Below are 20,329 nucleotides of genomic sequence, written 5' to 3'. Positions count from 1 at the left end.
TCTTTCTTGTCCCTAGATTCAAATTAGCGTTCCTTCAGTCTATGCAACAACGGACATTCGGTTTCGCAACACAAAGTGAACCACAGGTCTTAAACAGATTGCGTTTTTTCCCGTATGAGACGCGTCCGTCAATCCACCCTTTGTTGAGGAACCGAATACCGTAAGCGTTGCATAACTGCCGATAACGTAACTCACCTTCGAGCCCCCAAATTATTAAAGTAATTCTATCGTTTTCAAGTAAGCATTGCCCAAGCGATTGTATTGTGTTTCTAACACACAAAGTGATTTATTTTAGCAGATGTAAATAGTCAACAGTTCAATACATTATTATATTATGATACAGTACAGTACAGCCAATACCAAAAGATAAATACATACCGCTTGTGCTACGCTGCGCTAACCACGGGGCACCAGTGCACAATGATTCATCCTTGAATACTGTGATCAGTGAAGACTGAGCCTGGTGGGAGTGCAGCTATGATTATATATACAATCAGTGTTACACAGTGAACAATAGAGATGACGTAGCTTGCTTCTATAGGTCCAGACAAGGGTGGTTCCAGGGTAAACAGGTCATAGGCTGATTCAATCTAAGGAATCCAAAGGTGGGGGTCATCTCTCCAGGGGATGTGCTCCAGTTACAATGAGTTCATTAGCATATTACATTCTGATATCAATCTGGCTATTTATTCCCTAACATCAATAACTAGAGTATGCAATATGCGATCTCTTCGGCGATGGAACTGGACAGCTGCTGATGAATAGGGGATTAGTATGATATCAGACATGACACATTTCCCATAACCTGAACCTTAGATAACACTAAAGTGTACATATAATCATAATATATAAACTAATAATAAACCAAATACTGTCTGCTCAAAAATTACTGTGTAATGGATCCAATATGAATATGAATTACATAAATAACTACATTTTGTCATAAGAGTGTGTGCATGCGTATTTTACCGTGCGATCGCCGTATGCCACGTGTAGCGTGGCATACTGAGTGCAAACGGCCAATAAAACAATATTAACTAATATACTTTCGTTCATCCAATTATACGACTTCGACACCTGGATCTGTGATCCGAAGAGTAGTCAGAGCGCCAAGACGTGCTTCCGTCTGTGATTGTGGCGATATACGCCCCTTTATTGTCCAGGAACCGATACTCCACAATGTTCGTTCCACTTAATACGGCATGTAATGAAGTCAAGAAGAAGATAATGCCGTATTAAGTGGGTGTCTCTCTCTCAAGCCTTCTGTCTCTCAGACCCCTGTTACTCTCAGACAGGATGCAGGGTACTCCCTCAGGATGTCTGCTTTCAAGACACCACTTCATAAGGTTCTTTTCTCAATCGGTTAGCCAGCTTAATTTTTCTGGATATCCCCAGTACAGAAGTTAGGACATTTTCTTTAACCCTACTATCATAATGGGTTTTGTTTCTCAATTCAGACTTGGTAGAAACTTCCTGCGCTAATCTGGGAGACTCTCTTAGTACTTCTCTCAGTCTTTGAACGTAGATGTGTCTCCCCTGGGTGCAGGGTATTGTTTACTCCGAAACAGACATCCACTGGCAGACGAGCTTCTCTTCCAAACATAAGCAGTTAAGGAGAGTATCCTGTATACTCAGTTTTACTACAATTGTGGGCATGTACTAATTGTCTACTCCAATGTGCCTTACTATCAGGGTCCAAAGTGCCCATCATATTGAGAGGGGTTCGCTTGAATCTCTCTGGCTGCGGGTCTACTTGTGGGTGGAAATGTGTGATTCAGGTTACACAGTTCACATATCTCCTTGATTAAGTGACTCTGAAAATCTTTCCCCTGATCGAAGTGAATCCTAGCAGGAAGTCCTTAATGCACAAAGAATTTTACCCATAGGATTTTCACAACTGTCATTGCTCTCTGTTCCTTAGCTGGGTAGGTTTGGGCATACCTAGTGAAATGAGCAGTTGCTAATAGTATACTTGTGGAGTTACTTCCATTGGATTCTACAGAAGAAAGTCAATACCTACTAGTTCTTACGGTCTATCACTCAAGATGTTTTTTAAAGGTGTTGTTTTCTCTGGCAGGGACTTTCTCAAGATACACACACCACAGGTTGCACAGTACTTTTGATTCGATTTTTTTGCTGTTTTGTTTTTATATTTGTTTTGGTCTGGAATTGAGTGCTATAAGATTTTTATGTGATGTGATTAGAGAATTGGGATGGTCCCCTTAATAGCAGCTCGTTCCAAAATTAAAGTGAGTTTCTGGATTGGAGCACTATCCTTTGTATTGTTTTTCTTGACTATCCCTGCACAGCAGGGAGAGTGCGGTGACACCGCCTTACATTGTAGTTCTTCACCATCCAATGCATGGCTCCTATAGACAAGTCCTTCCTACTGTTCACTTTTCAGCTGCCTCCTACCTATACAGATCACTGAGTTCCAGCTGACTAAACAAACAATATTGTTTCGGCAACACTACTTCCATACAGTCCAATGTAGTAACACATTCGCTCACGAGTGGTACCACAGCTCTTTCCTTCTGAGACATGCCCCGGACACTTCTACCCACACTCTTCAGGCGACTGCAGCTGCTTCCCAGCCAATCTAGAGAGTGCCTCAGCATCAATGTTATCCTTTACAGGCTGGCACTTCAATGTAAAGTCATATACACCAAGGGCTGCCAACCACCGATTTCCAGTAGGGTCCGCTTTCACTGTGGTCTGAATGTATGTCAACGGACTGTTGTCAGTATGCACTTCAAAGGTGGCACCGTATAATCGTGTAGAGGGTCCAAAAAGGCCCATTTCAACTCCAGGAACTCCAACTTGCATACCAGATAGATCCTTTCAGTGGGCATCAATTAGTTTAGCTTATTGGAAGTGGCACTCAACAGGTAAGGGGTGAAAAAGAAGAAATGACCAGGGGTCCTTAGTCACCTGTTGTTGGGAGACAGAGTTTATAAGCAAGAGGACTATGGCCCAGAAATGGGCTATATGTGGACAGGTCCACCAAGTGTAGAGCATCGTACCTCTCTGACCACATTCCCGCCAGCAGCTCAGGGTGAATGTAGGAAACATTTTGGATAGTTTGTCAGGTGTATAGTACCACCTGTAGTACAGTTTATATGCCATTTCCTTAATTAGTGTGGAGATCGAGCTCTTGGCAATCCACTCTCTGACCTCCTCTCAGCATGACTCATCTGGAGGTGGTCCCAGATCTCTCTCCCATTCCCGTTCATGATGTCCCTGCATGTTGAAGGTGGTCTTTATCAGCCAGGTGTAATTGACTGATATAATCCCTTTAGTTAATGGGGAGTGTAGACACATGCGCTTGAAGAAGTTGAGGGCCCATAGGGTTTCAAGGAGGGGCAAAGACATTACGAAATGTCGAAAAAAGTCAAAGAAAAGTGGGTGGAAAGGATCTTACTTTTGATAGAGGTCGGAGAGAGAGGCTGACTTGCCATTAAACCAGGTCTGAAACCACACGTATCCCGGCTCGGACCAATTACTTACACTGTGGAGAGGATTTACCGGTGGGAAAATTCAGATTGTTCCATAGTGGAGGATCAGAAGTGGACAATTTGTATCTAACCCGACATGGGTCCCAAAGAGACAGGCAAAATTTGAGAGATGGGTGGGAGGAAATCACGGGTGCTCTATCTGCATTAGAGAGGCCCCAGAGAGAGGCTAGGAAATGGGTTCCCGGTGCACCCATGCTATGGTTCGATATGGAACATAGGTGACCGCGACCTGGGATGCCATATAATAAAATGTAATATCCAGAAAGCCTCTGCCGCCCTGGGCCATAGCCATAAAAGGAATGCAGGTCCCGGAACACAGTGACCAGTACTTTCACCGGAAGGGTCTGGAAGAGGTATAGGAGTTTGGGAATCAGGTTCATCTTGACAGCGCTGATCCTCCACAGCCACAATGAAATAACTAATATAATAATTAATGTCCCCTTCTCACCCCCAGAGTTAATGTCCCCCTCTCTCCCCCCACAATTAATGTCCCCCTCTCTCCCCCCAATCACAGTTAATGTCCCCCTCTCTCCCCCCAATCACAGTTAATGTCCCCCTCTCCCCCCCCCCCCCCAATCACAGTTAAGGTCCCCCTCTCTCCCCCCCAATCACAGTTAAGGTCCCCCTCTCTCCCCTCCAATCACAGTTAAGGTCCCCCTCTCTCCCCTCCAATCACAGTTAAGGTCCCCTTCTCCCTCTCCCCCCCCTCCACAATTAAGGTCTCCCTCTCCCCCCCATCCACAATGGTATGTGGTAGCAGTGCAGATTACAGTTTAGTGTGGGTGTCAGTATGGTATTTGGTGGCAGTGCAGATTACAGTTTAGTGTGGGTGTCAGTATGGTATTTGGTGGCAGTGCAGATTACAGCTTAGTTGGGGTGTCAGTATTGTGCTATTTGTAGTACAATGTCAATGTCCTTTATTTTTGAAGTAGAGGTGCATTGTTGGATGTAGCATAATGTAAATGGTGTAAGTATTGTATAGGGTGACAGTATAGTGTAGCTTGTAGTGTGGTGAGGGAGTACTGTGTGGTCAGGATGCAGTGTAGTGTTGGTGGAAGCAAAGAGTTAGTATCTGTACTTTGTGGATGTACTAGGCTAGTTAAGGCTATAGCACAATGTTTGTGTCTATCGTGCAGGGGGGGGGGGGCTGTGTAAAGACATTGGATAACAGTGCAGGTGTCAATATTGTGTGATAGTAGCAAACTTCCCAATAGTAGGGTAAGAGGTAGAAGGAGTGCCAAGCAACGAGGAATTGACTGCATATATATGGAAGTGCTACATAATGATGTCGAGTGATGTTTTCAGGAAAGACAGAGAAGGACAAAACTAATAAAAACATTCATAAAGTGTGGTATGGTGGACCATGACCAGTGGAGACTTATAGTAGTAGGATGACAGTGTAGGGTGAGGATGTTACTGTGACAGGTTGCCAATTCCAGCAAGGGGTCATTTTTAGATTGTCATATTTACAATTTGCATTGAGCAATGCTACACTTGTTACCTCAGAATAGTGCACATAAAATATTAACAAATAATAATTTACAGAAGTTTCACAACATTTTGGTAGGAGGTGTAGTTGTATCAATAAATCTATATTAAAGCAGCAGTCTCATGAAAAAAACATTTATGGTCCCCTGGGCTCTCCCTCCCTCAAAAAAATAAAATAGCTTATTTACTTACCTTCTCCTCCGCGATGCTGCAGCTCTGCCTCCGGTCACTGGTACACTGGGAGTGCGACGTCATCACCGCGCCCCGCGCTCCCAGCCTATCAGAGCCTGGGAGGCAGAGCTGTAGCATCGCGGAGAAGGTAAGTAAAAAAAAAAAAAGAAAAAAAAAAAGGGGGAAGCACGGTCGGTGACTGCGGGGCCCGGACAGTCCAGGGAGTCTGGACAGACGGAGAGGTCTGTCCGGGCCCCCTAGTCTGTCCGGGCCCCTCACAGCAGTACTGGCCGTACCCCCCTGATGGCGGCCCTGGTCTTGTGTGAGATATGTATGTATTCCGGAAATGTTTTTTAGAAGTATGCAGGATGATGTAAATATATAGTGGATGTGGGGAACAACGGATAGTTGCGAGTCAAGGATTCCGCAGAGGCAGCAAGCTTGTGGGGTGTGATTTATGGTCACGTCGACAGTAATAGAAATGTCAGGCAGTAAGTTTCGATTGTTGGGTGGGAATAATTCTGTTTTTGAAAGCTTGAGTTTGAGTAGGTGAGAGGACATCCAAGATGAAATGGCAGAAAGACAATCCGTAACGCGAGACAACACAGATGATGAGAGATCAATAGAGGATAGATAAATTTGTGTATCATCCATATAGAGATGATAGTAGAATCCAAAGGAGCTTATTAGTTTTCCTAGAGAAGAGGTGTAGATAGAGAATAGCTGAGGACCTAGCACTGAGCCTTGTGGAACTCCAACTCATAAAGGAAGTGCAGTAGAGGTTGTTCCAGAGAAATTAACACTGAAAGAGCAAATAGATAGGTAGGATGAGAACGAGGATAAAACAGTGTCTTGAAGACCTAGAGATTGTAGCATCTGTATACGGAGAAAGTGTTCAACAGTGTCAAATGCAGCAGAGAGATCCAGGAGAAGTAGAAGAGAGTAATCACCTTTAGTTTTAGCTGTGATCAGATCATTGACAACCTTGGTCAGCGCAGTCTCTGTGGAGTGTTAAGAACGAAAGCCTGATTGAAGAGGATCCAATAGGTTGTTTGCAGAAAGGAAAAGTATGAGGCGAGTGTAGGCAATTCGCTCAAGAAGTTTGGAGGGACATGGAAGCTGAGAGATGGGGCGGCAATTTGAGAGAGAGTTTGGGTCAGAATTTAGTTGTTTTTTTTACAGTAGGAGCAATCACTGCGTGTTTGAATAGTGATGGAAAGATACCTGTAGAGAGACAGATTACAGATTTTAGTTAAAGGTGGAATGAGCACATGAGACTGGGACCTACCAATTTGACCAGGCAAATAACCTCTAACAACAAACTGCTCATGCGAGCAATAAATTTAGAACTTCAAAATCGAATCGGCGTCTACTGAAGATTGTGCCACAAACATATTCATGACCATCAGACCATTAGATTTGATAGAATTGGGCGAGTGACCCAACCAAACTGTACAGAGGCCTTCTATGCCCTGTATTCCATACAGTCAATTATCTCACACAAAATGCTGAAGTTGATCATTGGCTGATCCACTTTACTACCCGTAGGTTTAGGACAAAAGGGCGTGTTATGTTTTCTTTCCTACCACACACCAGTCTCTGCATGAAAGAGGGAATGCAGCACAAGTGTGGAGTGCCACTGAAATAGATCAAATTTTTCAAGCAGGAGACACCAGTAATGCACTGTAATGCATAGGAACAGTTATTGATTCCCTCTATTTAATAGATGTAGGGGTTATATGAAAAACCGCTTTAAGTTGGGGAGGGGGGAGCATTTATCTATATGAGAATTGATGAATATTATGTTATATAGATTCTGTTGTTACTGTGACTATGCTGTCCTCTAATTAATACAACACAAGTTCATTAACTCTTTTGGGTTAACCTTCAGTTGTTCAGTGTGGTATACAGATCATTTGTGGGTATTTCTGGATCAGTTCGGACACACCCATGCAGAGTAATAACATTATTTTATATACAGTCATGGCCAAAAGTTTTCAGAATGACACAAATATTGGTTTTCACAAATGTTGCTGCTTCAGTGTTTTTAGACCTTTATGTGAGAGGTTGCTATGGTATAATGAAGTAAAATTACAAACATTTCATAAGTGTCAAAGGCTTTTATTGACAATTACCTTAAGTTTATAGAAAGAGTCAATATTTGCAGTGTTGACCCTTCTTTTTGAAGACCTCTAAAATTCACTCTGGCATGCTGTCAATCAACTTCTGGGCCACATACTGCCTGATGGCCGCCCATTCTTGCCTAATCAAGGTCTGGGGAGTTTCCTGGCCATGGACCCAAAATTTCAATGTTTTGATTCCCAAGCCACATAGTTATCACTTTTGCCTTATGACAAAGTGTTCCAGCATACTGAAAAAGGCCTTGTTCGTCACCAAACAATTCTTGGATGGTTGGGAGAAGTTGCACTTGGAGGATGTTTTGGTACCATTCTTTATTCATGGCTCTGTTCTTAGGCAACATTGTGAGGGTCAACATTGCAAATACTGACTCTTTGCATAAACTTAATGTATTTGTCAATAAAAGCCTTTGACACTTATGAAATGCTTGTAATTTTACTTCAGTATATTATAGCACCATCTGACAAAAAGGTCTAAAAAGCAGCAATCTTTGTGAAAACCAATACTTTTGGTTTTAATAAAGTTAATAATAATTCTCAAAACTTTTGGCCATGACTGTTTAAGTATACACACTTCAAACTGTTGGAGCATGCCTCCACATCACAAATAAACTACTTCCGTTATAATAAAGTGAAAAAAGTAACTGTTGTAAGAAATTGAAAATATTATACTATGTGATATAATACATTTACATGGTTATGCTGATCTTAACCAAGCTAACTTTACTAAGCAGGACCACTCACATAACAGGCAATGTACGTGCATTATTACCTAGCAGTGTCCAACACATTGTGGCTAATAAGAGTTTCTGTGTGAGAAAAATAACAGAAAGACGGATGTCTTTCCTCTGACCTTCCCTCATCTTCTTCCACCCACTGTCTTGGGCACTCCCTCAACCTTGTTTTCTCTCATCAATGTGATCTCTCTCACTTATCTAACTCTTCCTTCCCACTCTTTGACCACCATCAGCTCTCCTTCACTCTATGCTCCTCCCCTGCTCCCCGCCTATCTAAAACTATCCTATCACTAAGCGCAATCTTAACACTATTGACCCTACTTCATTCTTCTCTCTCAAAATTCTCCTCTCCCCTCTTGTCAACCTGGCCTGCTCTGACTAGGCTACCTCGCCCTACAACGACTCCCTCACCACTGCCCTGAATGCTGTCGCCCGCACCTTTTCTGTCCGTTGTCGCACTTCATACCCCACCCTTGGCACTCTAATTTCACCTCCTTCTTTTAGAGGAAATCTCGCTCCATGGTTGACTTCCTTCACTTCAAATTTATCCTCTCCGCCTACAGCCCTGCCCTCTCCCACGCTAAACAATCCTTCCTTAAGTCCCTAATTTCTTCTCAGTCCTCCAATCCCCGCTGCCTCTTTGCCACGTTCAACTCTCTCTTCTCCCCCTCTTTTCCTGCTCTCCCTCTCCGACACCGATTTAGCCTCCTTTTTCTACTCTAAAATTGAAACTATCAGACTCGACATCTCCTCCTTGCATCATTCTCCTGCCACCCTCATCACTCCGCCTTCCTCTAACAACCAACCCTAGTGCTCCTTCCGCCCTACCTCGGGTGAAGAAATCCACTCCCTCATTATTTCCTCTCCCCCTTCTACCCGCCACCTAGAACCCATCCCCTTTCACCTCCTTCGCTCCCTCTCCCCTACTGCCTGCTCCTACCTTGCACACCTCTTTAATTTGTCACTCTCCACTGGCATTGTCCCCTCTTTCTTTAAACATGCCCTTATCTCTCCCATTCTCAAAAAACCCAATCTTGATCCACCCTCACTAACTACCGCCCCATCTCACTTCTCTCCTATGCCTATAAATTACTCTAGGCAGTTGTCTGCAACCGCCTCACTAGGCACCTATTGGACAACTCCCTCCTTGACCCTCTCCAATCCGGCTTCCGCCCCCTCCGCTCCACTGAAACCGCCCTGGCCAAAGTTACTAACAACCTTTTCTCAGCTAAATCTATGGGTCTCTTCACCCTGCTCATCTTCCTGGACCTCTCCGTGGCATTGACCATTGACCACTCCCTCCTGTTGCAGACCCTTCTTTCTCTCTGCCTCTATCCTTGCATAGTTCACCTCATACCTCGCCAACCGCTCTTTCTCTGTATCCATTTCTGGTTCACTCCTCCCCCCTTTTCTGTAGGAGTTCCTCAGGGCTCTGTTGTGGGCCCTCTACTCTTTTTTGCAGTACACTACCTCCCTGGGTGATCTTATCACTTCTTTCTGTCTCCAGTATCAGCTTTACGCCGATGACATCCAACTCTACCTCTCGTCTCCTGATCCCCCCTCCTCTCCCTTGTATCTGACTGTAATTCCGCAATCTTCTCTTGGGTGTCTTCACATTTTCTCAAAATTAACATTGCCAAAACCTAGATCATTGTCTTCCCTCCTCCTAGATCTTCATCCCCCATCTTGATCTATCACTGTCGACATCACCACCATCTCATCTTTTCCCAACTCCACTGCCTGGGCGTCACCCTCGACTCCTCCCTCTCCTTTGCTGCCCACATTCAATCTCTCGCCCAATTCTGTCACTTCCAACTCTGCAACATCCGGCTTTTCCTATCTCAGGATGCCACTAAAACCATTATTTCAGCCTCTATCCTTGCATAGTTCACCTCATACCTCGCCAACCGCTTTCTCATTTATCATTTCCCGGCTCGATTACTGTAACCTTCTCCTCATCGGCCTCCCCCTCTCCCAACTCACCCCCTTCCGTCTATACTCAACATGGCTGCGAGACTAATCTTCCTCTTCCGCCTCCCCTCACCTTGCCTTGCACTGGCTCCCCTTCCCCTACAGAATCCTTTGCAAATTCCTCACCTACAAGAACCTCTCCCACTCCACTGCCCTATACATCTCCAACCTCCTCTCCATTCACACTTCTTCCTGTTCCTTGCGATCTGGAAATAACTGTTGCCTCTCTTCCACCATGATCATCTCATCCCACTCCAGAATCCAAGATTTTTACAGGGATTCACTGAAACGACCTCCCACGTTCAATCCAACTGTCCCCTAATTTGTGCACCTTCAAACGAGCACTCAAAACTCATCTGTTCCTCAAAGCTTAACAGCCATCCACCTAACCTTTTCTCCACGCTTATCTCACCTCTCTCTTCCCCTGTCCCGCTATTCGCTCTTCTTGCGCTTGTCCCTTTAGAATGTAAGCTCTTACGAGCAGGGCCCTCTTCCTTTCTGTCTCTCTACCTATTGTTCTGCTCCAACTTCTCTATGCAAGCTATGTTTGGAGGTTATGAAATCCTGGGGGTATATTTACTAAACTACGGGTTTGAAAAAGTGAAAATGTTGCCTATAGTAACCAATACGATTCTAGTTATCATTTATTTAGTACATTTTACAAAATGACAGCTAGAATCTGATTGGTTACTAAAGGCAACATCTACACTTTTTCAAACCAACAGTTTAGTAAATATACCCTCTGGTATTTTCTGATTATTGTTCTATACTATTTCGCCTTGTGTGGTCCACTGTCTGTATTCTGTACAGCACTGCAAATGTCTTGTGGTGTCCTATAAATAAATAATAACAATAAAAAGAGGACATGTTATATGATGCATATACATGCCCTGATCTTTTCAGTCTAATTATACCTCATCTTTACCATATGTCATAACCGTGGTGATGTTAAAGATTCTATTAGAATTTGACATTCTCTTCAGTAATAATAGATGGCATACAAAGATGACATGTCTTGGAACTGGACATGAATGATGTACTCTCCTCTATAATATAGTAATATGAAGTTACATCACAGATATCCACCACTCTATACGTTAGGCACGGTACAGCCCTGTACACAGCAGCACCGGGTCCCGGTGCACCGTCTCGGTATACATGTGTTTGTATAATGTGTGTTACTCTCCTCCCTTTCCTGGGTGTGTTTTCATGTCTCCTCCTTTTCCTTCCCTCTGACAAGTGGAACCGTTGTGGCTCAGACACAGCGGGCCTGTTACACCGTGACACCACCGCATCCCCTGACAGCCCGCACAGCCCGTGTTTACGTACAGTGCCCATAACTCAATGTCATGCACCTGGTGACACCAGTGGTACTCGCTGCATGTACATCGGTTGACACCCCCGGGCCTGTCACACATCAGTGTCATACACTCATCTCCAACCGCCGGTAACGGTCTCGGTGGACAAAGCAAGAGCCGCAGGTATTTGGGTGTGTGCCGGGCACTGCGGGGAGGAGAAGTGCATACATCGGGTTTGCCCTCAGCCTTTGTCTCTTTGGTGTTTACAGAACACAACTAGCTGTGTTGTGCAGAGAGGATTGATTTCATTTTATCCTGGTATAAAAGCTCTGGTGTAATTGTTCAATAATAACACAACAACTGATACTTTGTGTGACACCCATTTGAGACTGTCAATACGTGTGGCTTTTTAATATGGTTTAATGTGGTGTGAAATTTGCTAATATACATTACACTTCTAACATGTGAAGCAGTCCATTGTGTGACACTCCCAGAATGTGTGACCGCCCCATTCTATGTCACTGTCAGTATACTGTATGCCACAGTGTATTTCTGACATGAAATGGAACATTTTTTTCTTAAATTAATAAGTGCTTATAAAACACACATTTTCAATATTGTTTTGAGCTTTTATGTAAACTGGTGCCAGGTTGTTAGTCCTGCTGCACCCATTAGAAAATGTGTCATGGACACTCATCGATATCCTTTTGTGTGGTACTTGTCTTTTATATTTGACATGTTGGTACACAAAGTGCAGTCCCAGTGTGACCTTAGAAAATCTATTGTGCGAGTAACATCTTATAATATGAGGAGGATGAATTACCAGTATAAAGTCTAAAATGTTAAAACTTGAATTTGTTAAAAGGTGTTGGGATTTCAATCTTGTGTAAAAACAAAAAATAGCTGTGGCCTCCAATTACAATACAATTGACAATTCATAATTTGTCTACTAAATAAATGGTGTTCATGTCCAGCAATATGTAATTTTCCATATGTGTGATGTTATCTCTGTATGTTTAACAGTTCTGTCTGTGACCGTCAATTCTGATTGGCTTTGTGGAAGGCTCATTGATTATGACAGACCAGTGTGTGATTTTCTTCTGCTAGTTCTAATATATATGAGAGCTCATTGTTTATATTATTCTCCAAATACAAACAGAATTATAGTCCTGTGTGGGGAGTTCTAGAACACATGAGCCTCCAGTGGGTATTGTCATCCCAGAACATATAACAGTTCCATCTAAATTGGATGGTTCTCCCAATAATAGTGTTATCCTTCTGGAAAAGTATAGTCCAGTGAGTAAAAGCAGCCTGACCTCCACTTACCCATTACCTATACCATTCAGTGTTTGGAATTATTCTCAATTTAATATTAATGGTAAAATGGTTTTTGGTTTATCAAAGGCCTTTTTAGTATATATCTTAAATAAACATAGTTGAAATAGCTACACATGCATTCAATAAATTGATGAACTAAAAAAGTAAGATTAAAATCCAAGTGAAAGTAAGTTTGTTTTGTCTGCAAGATGACTTTTTCTTTTACTTTCTTACATTTTTTGTAGGTTGAGGTTTTAGTTGTAGCAATATTCCCAGAATAAGCTGGTGCACACTTCTGTTTCATGCTGTATTTGTGTATAAATATTTTAGGCAAAATAAACCAATGCACTTAAGATGGAACTAATCCTGAAACACCTATATACTCCAACATACTAGTAGGTTAATTGACAGCTATTAAAATGACCTCTCTTGGTCTGTGTGTATATTAGGGAATTTAGAATGTAAGCTCCAATAGGGCAGGGACTGATGTGAGTGAGTTCTCTGTACAGCGCTGTAGAATTAGTGGCGCTATATAAATAGCTGATAATAAGTGACAGCAGTGTTACAGTATTCCTGACAGAGATGTGAGGGTTAGGGGCATGGTGTCCTCTGGTTTGATGGCACATTAGTGGCTGCTATCTCAGCTAACCATTTATATTACACCCCTGACTCTTACAAATGACACCCAAAACCCTTTGCAATTTTGCCTGGAGTTCTGCAGTCAGCACTCTCTTGTGACTGAAGGTCTCTTTTAAGATGTGTTTAAACATATAAACTACACACTATTTTCAACATATTGTCCCCTAAAAGATAAAAAGGTTGAAATGACAAGCATAACTGTAAATGTAAATTTAATCAATTTAATAGTCAATTAGGCAGCAGTTGGAGGATTTGAGCTCAATTGAGATGAGGTTGCATATTACTGCCATCTTGTCCCTGGTATAACTTAGTGTATGATTTTCAACCATAAGTATTGTTTAATGATAGGATAACCCTGCACTTCTCTGCTATTATTGCCGCTTGCTAATCACTGTTGTCTAGCTCTATACAATAAGAATAGGTTTACTTTCCTGGTCTATGAAAGGGTATGACATTAATGCAATTTAATATTTAAAAGTATTTGTATATTCTCTGATTTTGCAATACTGCTTTTACAGTTTACTCACACTGTTTTGATAGCAGATCATCTTTTGTCTGCAGAATGCAAATTACTGTGTCCTGATTTGCTAAAGATAGCTCAGGGCCAAGAAATAACTGTGACTCTCCTCATGCAAATCTCTCTTAACTGCAGAGAGAACCGGCCGTAGACATGGCAATCTAATTGCATGTGTTTAGGCATTTATATTTATAGCTATCTGTAGATTCTGTACATCCATATCTATTTAGTTTATTCAGAAAAAACTGAGATGTATCTAAAAATTGGATTTAATTCTCTTAGTAGGTGTGGTCATTAGAATTGTGTGACACATTGTTGTAGTATGGGTTAAATAAAAATAAAATGGATGTTTACTGGTAATGGGGAGAATCCCTGTGGGTCTGATGTTTATAACGGTCTAGAAAATTGTGCATGTTATGTGAGCTTTCTCTTCACAGCCACAGGCATTTACTGGAATGTTCATAACATAATGTGTTAGCTTGTTTATATGTCAATATACCTGGATTGTAGTATCTCCATCCTGTCAGGACTAGTCTGCTCTTCTTTCATGCAGCTCTATCTGTGCTGTATAGAGGACATTTCCAAAGCTCACTTTAATGGTCCTCCTAGTGTGCTTCAAGGTGCTCGGTCACTTTTGGCAAACAATGATTGCGCCTCTGCTGAGATTCAGAATTCAACCTCCTACTCATTAGTGCCTGCCATTTCAATCAAATAACATTTTCATCTTTAACTTGTAAAATAATATGGGATTAACGTTATTATAGATGGCAATGTTTTGTGTGTCTTAGTGTGTGTGTGTGTGTGTGTGTGACATTTTATTACATTGTGTAATTGAATATGTGATTCTCTGTCAAAGTGCAACATGGATGAGCAAACGGGTTTCATCAAAGGTATAGGGCAAAACCATATCTCTGCCAGTTCTCTGCTGTTACGAAGTGTTAATGGCTGTGCGCCCCTCTGCATGACAAACAGTGGTCCTGAAAATGAGCCCTTTCTACACATCTCATTTCAGTAATCTAGGTGCAGCCTTCTTGTTCCGTAAACTGCTGCATCCCAGTGGAAGTCCACGCTTGCGCAAATCAATGCGCATAATAGGCCCAAAGCTGCTTTTGCTCTTTGCCCATGTAGCACTTCATAGATGATCTCTTATATGTGCTGTGTCACCTTGCTGCCTACTCTGCTCTTGGCTAAACCTATCGTGTTACTGCTTTGGCCTATTGCAATGTGTTAATACATTTTCTAGATGATGAAATACCTTGTACTTGGCCTTTGTCCAAGAATGCAAGGTGAAATGGATGGCATGATTTTGGCTTATAAAGCAGAAGGCTTAATAGCTAGGATAGATTTTATGTAAGGCCATTAACGTCTCTCATGCTTATTGCCAGTTAGTACACTTATACCATTCCAGTTATAATGTATTTTGAGATGCTGCTATCCGCTGGGTTTAACCTATGAGAAATCCGTATAAACCAGTGTTTCTTAACTCCAGTCCTCGCGTACCGCTAACAGCTCATGTTTTGAGGATTTCTGTCTGTGGAACAGGTGGGATAATTACTGACCCAGCCAAGCAGACTAAGTCACCTGTGCATGATTAAAGAAGTCCTCTAAACATGAGCTGTTGGGGGTGAATGAGAACTGGAGTTAAGAAATTTTGGTCTAAACAATAAAAAAATATATATATTTCTCCCAAAGTTCCATTTTAGAGAAGCAAGATGGTAAATCGCACAACTCCTCAAAAAGCCATGAGTTGCACCCTAAAATGACCTCGGACACGTCTGTAATTTCTTACCTCGCTGAATGTCCTAGAGCTCTATTGTGAGCTATGGATGGACACCAGCGTCCTGCTATTTGGTATACGTAAGAGGAATGCTTAATTGAGAAGTGGTTGGCCAAAATTGGGCAGCTTCTTTTAATAGTCAACTCAATAAAAAAATTTGGACTGTTAAATGGCTATGATCCAGGAATGAAAATTTTTCATTCAGAAAAGTACTCCAGCCACCTGTTTGTATGCCCCTTTATATACCCAGCGGGTATACTGGATCTATAGTGCTGCAGAAAGGGTAATGACAATGTCACCGATTTTCCTCACGTTTACTTAAATCTTCTATGTGTTGTGACTGAATTCTATAAAATCAGGAGGCATTTTGTTTCCATTTCAGTCCTTGTCTCTGTTTATAGTTACAAAACACTGAAATATATAGATGCAAATGGTTTATATTTTTAAATTCCGCTTATGAGCTGAAACTTGCTAGTGCAAAGTTCCATCATTCTTATACTTGTGTGGGCCTTGAAAGACTCCATTGTAGTGTAGATTGATGTGTAAACAAGGAGGTTAAAATAACTCTGTTCTACAGCCCACACTTGACTAAATGGCACACTGTTTCTCTGTTGTAGGCCTTTCTCTTAAGTTAGAGGGGATCTTGCTGTAAAAATGCATCCTGATAATTTTAATGAAAAACATCTATTATGTACTGTATATCTTAGTCATTATATTATTAAATCAAGTATGTTTTTTGGAAGAGCTGGACCTATACTTTTTTGACCACATCGGCCTTATTTTGTAAGGGAGGTGACATATGATCCATCTTCCTCCTGCTTAATTCATCATGCATTAAGATTCCCAATGGGGGGGGGGGGGGCGAAGGAAAGTCCGCATTATTGCGGTAACGCTTACTACCTTTGCCACCTGTTCTGTAGCGTAACGCGATCTACGGACCTAATTGAAGATTCCCCTAAATGTTTTCGTATTACATTAGTACTCTTAAAACCTGGTATTAGCTGTCATTTTAGTCAGTGTTTTGGATAACTTCTCTCCCATGGCTCTACTACAGCACTTTTGTAGTTATCAGTACAAGTGATCTTAGGGATCAGCTGCATCATTTGAGTAAAAGGATTGAGTGTAAACTTTTCACATCCCCAAAAAGTTTTTGAAACACCTATCTGCTATTGTCACATAGATCTAGAATGTCACCATTTATGTCCAGTGTTCTGAAGCTTGCATGGTGACACTCACCAGGGAAAAATCTTCCCACCAGAGACACTACAGAGTGCTCCATCTGTGAGAATGATGTAACTGATGTTCGTACACAAGAAGCACTGCTGTGTAACAGGGAAACTGGTTTTCCTTCACTGTAACTTGTCGCAGTGAAAATGATTAAACACTGCACTTTTATGGCTGTAGGAGGGCAATGTTATAGAACACAGCTGACCCTAGCATATACAGTACATTTCATTGTGCTTGGGTGTATGCATATAATCATAATGCTAGAGGCACATATGCTGTCTCCTATCTTGAGGCACCAAACTATGCACTTCTTCTGATAAAAGAACTAATTTATACAAAAATAGCCGCATTTCATCATGCTATAGAATTTGTGCTTTGGGGGTCATAGTTTTGAACATGACTCTTTTTAATTCCACTTTTAAATTGTGAGCATCACAGTGGCTAGCACTGCTGCCGCACAGTGCAAGGGTCAAAGGTTTCATGGGTTTCTTCCCACAATCCAAAAGCATACTGGTAGGTTAATGGTCTTCTGACTAAAATGGACTCGTGTGTGTGTGTGTCTGTGGTAGGGAATTTAGAATATAAGCTCCAATGGTACAGGGACTGATGTGAATAATTACATATTCTTTCTACAACTCTGTAATGTGATCGGTGCTATGTAAATAAACAATAATAAATATATTTGATAATTTTCTTTGTGTTTTTCAAACTGTCTTATTTATGATTATGTAACATACCAGTATTTACATTATTCTATTACTATAGTTCTTGAATGCTAGCCGGGGTGTTGCATCCAATCAGGAGACAATCTCAGAGCTGTGATACGTTGACCACAGGACATACAGTGGAGCATATTTATTAAGTTGTGCATTTTTTGACACTATCATTTTCATTTCTCATCACAATAAGGAATGAAAGATCATGAGCATTTATTAAGTGTGCTGCCGAAGCAGCAGTCTCTGTAAATGTCTGTCCTGGCATACACAGTTTACCTATCTCCTCTATGGTCACTATCACTATCGATTGGCTACCTTTGCAACAGTAACCAGAAGGGAGATTAGGTAAGATGCAGTGAGGGATCCGAAGATCCCTCTATCGCAATGCATTTCCCATAGACCTCAATGGCTAACGCCATCTTTGATTTTTCAGAACTTGTTAAATCATGAAAAATGGCAGTCCCCATAGACACCTATGGTGACTGCTATTGCATACTAGAACAGTGGGGCTGCAACAGATATTGGAGGTATCTGCTGCAATCTCCTATTTATAAATTGATAGGATACTTAGACTCATTGAGGTTATTTGTTATGATCATTTTTAAGAGAGGTTGGTTATATCGGTTTGCAGTATATACAGGCCAAAGACAACTTGGAATGTTTTGCCATGTGCTTCCACTTTTCACCTCACATCAGAAAGGTGCTTTGTGCATTGTTTACAGACCACACATTGCTATTGTATCAGGGTTTCTTCTGAAAGGTTATTCTGCCTTTAATCTTTAAGGTTGCTTGCTATGTTCAGGCGAATTGAGTGTGTAAAAACTAAATTCAATATGTAGGCAGTGTTCTCCCCAGCACCTATTTACCAGGTGCTCCACCCGGCTATTTTTACTTGCCACCTGGCTCTTAGAGCCCAACAGAGTCCTATTATTGGAGAATCAACCATTGATTAGAAGAGGCACTATGTGAGCACTACAGCCTGCAGTGTATGTTAGACCATTAACCACCAGTCTGACCAGTCCTGGCAGGTGTGGGCAATAACCTACAACATTTTTCTTTATTATTGCAAAGTATTACAACTGTTCCCACCTGGCTGCTTCTTAATGTATCCCAGCTGGCAACATTTTCTGGGGAGAACACTAAGAAGGTGTCTGTGTGCCTCTAGCTTTAGGTTTCTGCACTGCCCCAGTATGATTCACAGTTGAGTATCTCCATTCTCCTAAGATGGTATGTATGGTTCAGCAATGGGATAGGATGGATGGCAAACTGTACCGATTTGTTAAGTTAAGCTTTTCAATTTATTCCAGGTATGTTGTTTTACTGAATCACGGCTGTATAAATCCAGATTGCCTTGTCAACTAAGACATTTGAGCCAAGTCGTATATTGCTTGTTAGTGTATTAATCCTTCCACCATACAATGGTGTGAGGGCATGTCTTAGTGACAGGAGGCATGGTATGATGTCATTGGGTGCAAGATGGATCTGAAAAGTCTGAAATATGACAGAATGATGACAAAGCAAAATCCATTAAGTTGGCTCATGGCTTATAAGAGACATAACATATAGTCCTCTGTGCTATACCTAGTTAAGCAAAGGAATATTTTACTTTAAATGGTATGCAAACATATAACAGTTAAACAAAATTAAGATGTTTAAAGTAATTTACAAAGGCTGTCTTGTAAATTTTATGAAGCTAAAGACTGTCTCTGAGCTATATGCTAAATAAGGCGTGCCAGGGTCGTGTAAGGCAGATTGGATAAGCAGAAGTAATGTCACGCTTAGTTGACTTTATCTGGCTGTTTACTGTACCGAAATGATGTCAGTTTCTTCCAGTCATGTATTTGTTTTTATTAATTTATTTTCACTGTTCTGACCATAAAGAAACCTATAATTGAAATTTACACTCATAATCTACATTTGGCAATTAATAATATTACCTATTAAAACCATGGTTTGGCGCCATCTTCACTATATATTTTGATCTTTAGGTGCTAATCAACTTTTAATTATATTGAACAAAATATTTAATGTTTTAATTTAAGCAAAGCAATTCAAGAAATGAATGTAATGACTACATTTTTTTTTATTTCAAGCAAACACTTTTATTTTGTGTATTTGCAAGGTATGTGGTAGGATAATAAGACGGTAAACGATTTTGAAAATGGTTTGTCTTCTAACTAGATATAAAATGGTGTCATGATTGTAATTAATATTTATAGGTCAGTGTGTGTCACATAGGAATGTGACAGGTCAATAAAGCTACATATCTAGCAATTTATCTCATTGTTACTTTACGTAAACCCTAATAAAAAGATGGCCCATTTTGTGGTTTTGGTAAATGAACATAAAGATAATTCTAAAAAAATCTCCTTTCTTGTTTTGGTAAATGTTTTATAGTTTACATTTGTTACTCCTTTGTGGGTGTTTTTTAAATTTTTTTTTGCAAAACATTCATAGTAATGCATATGGAATAAGTGATTGGTGTTATATATGACAATACATAGTTCCAGCTATCTAAGACAACAAATGATACCCCAGGCAACGTTGACAGTGCACATTTATGTGGGGTTGACCTGTCTAATTTAAGTTTTATGTGTGTGCTTTTTCTGCAGCATTTGGACTTCTCCAATTGTTGCATATTGATTGCTCTATTTTTACACATTGGTGTCAGTGCATGTACACTAAAGTCATCAGTGATCTTCTTACGGCCAAGTCCACTCTTCCCTGCTTATCCTCCTGGACCTCTCTGTGACATTTGACACCTTGGATTACTTTCTTGTGCACACAACATTCAATTGGCCTTTCTGACATTCTCCTC

General features: G+C 41.2%; 1 protein-coding gene across 9 annotated transcripts in view; it reads left to right on the top strand.

The window, feature by feature from the left end:
* Positions 1-11,250: 11,250 nt before the first annotated feature.
* The window catches only part of HERC1 (HECT and RLD domain containing E3 ubiquitin protein ligase family member 1), a 237,658-nt gene continuing 228,579 nt past the window's right edge, over positions 11,251-20,329 (top strand). For all 9 annotated transcript variants that reach the window (XM_075208383.1, XM_075208382.1, XM_075208388.1 and 6 more), the window contains exon 1: positions 11,251-11,501. The gene's annotated coding sequence lies outside the window, so the exon portion shown is untranslated. The remainder of the gene's footprint in view (positions 11,502-20,329) is intronic.

This window comes from Mixophyes fleayi, chromosome 4 (assembly GCF_038048845.1).
Source record: "Mixophyes fleayi isolate aMixFle1 chromosome 4, aMixFle1.hap1, whole genome shotgun sequence".
Taxonomy (NCBI): Eukaryota; Metazoa; Chordata; class Amphibia; order Anura; family Limnodynastidae; genus Mixophyes; species Mixophyes fleayi.
The sequence above is the reverse complement of the archived record's forward strand: the minus strand, read 5'-3'. Positions and strand labels throughout refer to the sequence as shown.